The sequence below is a fragment of the Silene latifolia genome, chromosome 11, assembly GCF_048544455.1.
Source record: "Silene latifolia isolate original U9 population chromosome 11, ASM4854445v1, whole genome shotgun sequence".
NCBI classification, from domain to species: Eukaryota; Viridiplantae; Streptophyta; class Magnoliopsida; order Caryophyllales; family Caryophyllaceae; genus Silene; species Silene latifolia.
In genome coordinates this window covers 81056398-81062397 of record NC_133536.1, presented here as the reverse complement: position 1 = coordinate 81062397, position 6000 = coordinate 81056398, and positions in this window count along the sequence as shown.

Genomic DNA, 6000 nt, shown 5'->3' with positions numbered 1-6000 from the left:
TATTCGCTACATCGTCACAATTCTACCATGGATCCCCTAATCCTAACATAAAGAAATTAGCTACTCATGTTCTTGGAATTAACAATAATAACAATAGTCATGATGATGCTAATAAGAGACATAATTAAAGAATAACAATAAAGCGTAAATTAAACAAGAGTAATAATAAAGGAACAAGAAATTAATGTAAACAAAGTAGTGAGATTAAGAAGGAAGGAATGATTACAATCTAAAATAATCCGGCGTAAAGATCAATCCACAAAGCAAAGTATGAGATGAAGCAGTAAAGAGTGTTTAAAGATATAAAGAGAGATAGAGAATTGTGTTTATTAACCTAATTACGACTCCTTTATATAGGGGAGCATAAAACTAACAAAATAAATCTATCACGGGCTTAATTAAACCCGCGTATCATAGCAATCCCCTCGATCGAGTACTTTCAGACTACTCGATCGAGGTCTTCTTCAGCAAATGTTCTCTATCGAGCACTTTGGGCTCTCGATCGAGTAACTCCAATAAAGCACATTTCGATCGAGCTCTTAGAACTACTCGATCGATCTCCTGTTCCTGCCAAACCACTCGATCGACTCATAATTCCACTCGATCGACTCATAATTCCACTCGATCGAGTAAAAATCCAATGCATCAGCCTCAAACTCGTCATGGCAGCTTCATTTGACCTCCCTTCACGCACTCCGAGGTACGACTCTTGCTCCAAAATCTCCGTCTCCTTACAATGCATGCTAAATGGGACGAATAAGGGTCGATTCCGCTACTTTCGGGTCCATTTCTACAATTAAGACAAAACAACCCAAAGTAGCCAATTCGGGGCATTTTGCAATACAAAGCGATACAAAAGGCATAGAAATGCGTGCAATAAGAGGCTAAAGAGTCTATAAAAATTGCACGTATCAGGGGGATTATCATAAAATGATTTGAATTTTTCCGCCCTAAAGGGGTGACAAACCTTCCGAAAAGGTTGTGACAAGTATACATAAGCTTTGACTATAATATATTGTGAAGTAATGAGAGATCTATCCGTCTTAAATTTTTTGAAAATGAGTGGTATACCTACCCGGAGTTTGAATTTTGCCAAGTTAGGTTCTTGTCTTAATTGATTCTTAATACTGTGAACATGGCTTATAGCGACATGTGCCATCTTATATAGGCTTATTCCGTATTGAAGTTTTCAAGAAATTTGAAACAAATCATCATTATGTTAGAGTTTTAATATAATAATTCACATTTTAGTCAAGTTTGAGTAAAAATTGCATAATAGGGGAGAACATTTTACAAAGTTGGTAAAATTGCTAGAGTTGATTTTTGAATTTGCATCATTTTACAAAATTCATCATATTTCAAGTGTACCATTGAAACAATTTCATGGTTTGTTTAAAATACAAAGGAAGTCATGCCGTAATTTCTTTAATTCCATTCTTCGGGTTAAGTAAACTTCATCTCAATGACAAGCTCGTGTCAAGGGTTCGTTTTAAAGTGTTGGTCACCTATTTAAGCGTTGGGAAAGTTTTCTATCCATTTTAATTTATTTGATTTCCTACCTCTTTCGTATCCGTTTCGGATTGTTGTAATTCTCATAACCCCTACCCGGAAGTTGCATGTGAAATGAATTCTGGGGCATGCCGAAGTCATCAAGCAACGCGAGGAGCAACCAAGTAAGGGAAGCTCACCTAGAGCCGGCGGTACCTTCGGTGATTATGGGGATCTCCGAGCATAGAGTTTGTGTGTGAGCCTAATGGAATAATTTTCTCACCCTAACCCTTAGGCATGTGTCTTCGACGAGATGTGTGAAATGGGATATAACCATCGAGTTTAAGAATTCGGGAAACCTAGGAAGGTATACTAGCCTATGAAAAGTTTTGAGTTAAGTGAGTTGATCATGAGAGACAACCTATAAATAATGAGTGGAGTGCGACCAAGGTTGGATATTTAGCGGTTGTTCGGACTCATAGTTAGGGAACGGAATTTAAAGGACAAGTGAGAGTGACCTTATTGAGTATGACTCGGGTATCTTGGGATAGCATAGGTTTGAGTTAAGATTTATAGAATGGTGAGAGAATAGTGAGGCACCAAGAGTGAAAAGAGAGTAATGACACAAGTTGATAAAAGTTTCGGAGGGTGTGAGATTCGACTTGAGGAATGGTATGAATCGAATAAATAGTGACAAAGGTTTATGAAACTGGAAAATGAGAGGGAATACTAGAACGAGAGATGAGTTGGAGGTTTTGTAAGTTTTGTAATCCAACATTCGATAAGGATTGTTACAAGTTTTAAGGAAAACCTTGTGAAGAGGTCGCGTTGACGGTCGTGACATACGAGGGATGAGTTTGAATTTTAATAATTGAGATATATGATGGTGGACTTAGTATTACCAAGCTTGGTTTTCGCGGTTATGAGAGTGAAAGTGTGATATGTAAAGCATGTGGGCTAAATTGTGTCGTTAAGGTATCCTGATTTCTTGTGTTATGTAGTATGGCCGCTTAAGCAAAGTGTGTATGCATGAAGTGTGACAGTAGTAGAGTGAAAGTTTGGCCTATGAACGGTAGTATAGATGTTATTTGTAAAGTTGCCTCCCAATCGTCAGGTGGAACACCCACGGTGTACATCGTGACCTTGTTGTAGTGCCTAATTGAGTGATGAAATAGGGAAGCTTGGAAATGAGTTTGAGAATGAAAACCTCATGCCTAGGTGACACTCGGCCGAGTGCACCATGTACTCGACCGAGTGGCCGCCTACTCTGCCGAGTGGCCTTCTACACTCGACCGAGTGGTCTACTTTCACCTGATAGTGAGTGTATACCCTTATTTTCACAATTTATAATGGTTGGTTTGTGTCGGATGAACATGTTGACCCATATAGATAAGACTATGAATTGTATGCATTATGTGACTTTTGAGTGAAATTTAAATGAAAGTTATTAATTGACATGTGTAATTGGATGACAATAATGATGTGACAATTTTGTAAGATGTGTGTTAGTTGACGTGGTTTTGTTTTGTTGTGTAAAACTAAGATGAAACAAGCAAATTATGTGTCACGTAGTGGTCATTGCATGATAGTGATTGTGGCCTTCCGTATGAGCGGAAGTGTTGATAATGAATGGGAACGGATATGGAAACACATGTGTGATCATGTGGTAGATTTGACGCGGTATATGCGTGGCATGATATCCGGAAATGGGAATGTTGATCATTGTTGAGTCACATAACGAGAAATTTTGCATTAATCTATTGTTTACTAGAGTCTGAGTATTGGTGTTTTGATTTGCATACATGTGAAGGCATGAGAATTGACGTGACATAGATACGTAGTAATATTCGAGTTATACCCCGTGATAGATACGCATTCATATAACCAACACGAGTTGGGAGTTCGTTGTGGGATTAGAGTTTCGAACCGTGGGTTGGACCTTGTGCTTTGACGTTTGGGAGGCTTCTAGAGTGGGATTATAGCAATGACATAAGAGGATATAAGATTTAATTACGGATTTGTAATGAGTAAGAGAGAGTGTTGAACCTTGAACATAGTCACTTGTGGAAATTGGTAATGAGCGTATGAGAACACATTATGAGCTTGATAGTCGAACTTCGGGGCGAAGTTCTCTTTTAGGGAGAGTGGATGTAATAATTTAGAAATTAAGGAAAGAGTGTGGGAATCGATGTTGGATTAGTGTGGGAATCGATGTGGGATTGTGGATTAGTAGCGTTGGTACTATGGAACTTGATAGGTAGTACTAAGGGTGTTGTCATAGTGAGAGTCACTTGTGAGGTTGACCTTGCCCGTTGAGTGGATGCTACGAGTTTATGGGACGTCTTTCGGGATAGTGTTACCTTGGCTTTGTGAAAGGAGAGTAAGGATCGAGATTGTGATGGGATATAGAGTATAGAGTTAGTCGTACATTGTTAGAGTTGTGTGTGAACTTCGGGGACGAAGTTCTTTTTAAGGAGGGAATATTGTAATACCTCGTAGTTTATAAGGCATTCACTCGACCGAGTAGACCAAGTGGATCGAGTATAACCTATATTAGACTTAGTAGAGTTGTGATAATGTTCGTCTATAGAAGGGTCGTCTTAGAACTGTCATAACTTGAGATCTAGACATGATATTGATGTGATTCTAATTGAAGGTGATAGCTTGTTCTCTTACGATTCCAACGGTAGGTCACACTCCCAAAATGACCAAGAAACGAGTGAGATATGACAGTTTTTCAAAAACTGGTCATTGCTAAGAACTGCGTCGCACTCGACCGAGTGAGTGGCACTCGACCGAGTGGACTCGCCACTCGATCGAGTGGCGCTGAATCAAAACACGGGATAAGGAAATCTTATCCCCTTATCCTCATTCATTCTATCTTCTTCCTTCTCACTCTAAATGTTCTCCCTTCTCTCTAAAACCTCCATAAACACTCTTACATGGGATTCGAGCTTACTTTCATGGATTTTTCATCCTTTTCCTTCCTCCCTCAACATTTGTAAGTTAAGATCTACCCTTATTTAATTAGTTTAAACCCTAACTTTTGGGGGTTTTGTGTTGGGTAATTAATTAGTAATTAGTATATGAAATATGGGTAATTAGTGGGTAGTAATAAGGGGTTTTGTAGTTTATAATGGTGTAGAATGTATTTATGATAGTATTACATGATTTGTATAGGATTAAGACGGTCTTGCGAGATGGAATCATGTGGGATTCGAGTTGCTTGTGAAGAATGCTAAAAGGTATGTTTATCCTACTCGGTTTCAATATTTTTATGTGCATATTTGGGTGTCTTGCGTCATCATTTTTATGTATGAGTCGATTGGGATAACATGTTGGTATTTGAGGAAGTTTATCCATGATATGTTGGGATTGAGTTCATGATGTGTCATATAATTGGTGTTGTGTTTCATTTTCCATGAATGGTCATTGTTGTATTGTGTTGGAGATCATTGGTGGTGTTACTTGGTTATTGAGGAGACGTAAGACGGTTGGGAGACCGTCTTACGCTTAAGTCGCCTCTTGGAGCTTCTCACTCCAAGAGGGATGTGCACATTAATGGCTTGAGTTACGGAGTGACTCGTGTGGTTGAGACACGACGTCTGGCAGGGGATCCGGTTGGCTTCCGGACCCGGTACGTCTGGGCGTGTCCCGGTACCTATTTGTGGTTGTTGGTATGTCTGGGCGTGTCCCGGTACCAGTGTGGTTGTCGGTATGTCTGGGCGTGTCCCGGTACCGTGGTGGTTATGGGTACGTCTGGGCGTGTCCCGGTACCGGAGTGGTTGTTGTTTCATAGTGTCTCATTCATGTTATAGTCATGTTGCATACTTACACACTTTGAGTTGAGTCACACTGTATTCATTTATTGAAACTGACATTTGTGTGTCTGTGTAATTGTCACCTATTTTCGGGGTAGCCTGTGTCGATCCATATGATATTTCCGATCATATGGGGAGCAGGTTGAGTACATGTTTTGCTTGTTGACGTGATCGGGATTAGGGTCGCGCCTTGGACTTGGAGTCGAGTAGCATAGCATATATGACATAGATGGTAGTCGACTTATAATTTGTATAGTTCACTTTATTCATTTGTTTACATTTATGTAATCACTAAACTTGTTATTTATTTAATGAAGTTTCTTAATTGTAATTCCGATTTCACTGCCTCGGGAAACCGAGATGGTAACATCTCCCAATTATCTTGGCCGGGTAAGAAGGGGGTGTTGGGGGTGTTACAGCAGATGTGATGTGAATATGTTTGAATCGAAACAAGTCAGTTCCAATGCTTGGAAACGAATTGTTGAAGCAATGGAAGTCGCCAAGACGGGGATGGTATCAAACGTGGGGAATGGAGTAGATACTCAGTTTTGGCACCAACCATGAGCGACGAATTACCCTTTAATTGATCTAACGGCGAGTAACATTCCTGAGGCGATTAGGGGCTGCTCTGTGGCGGAGATGTGTGATACACAATCAGGTTGGCGTTGGGACGTGTTTGTAGAATTCCTAG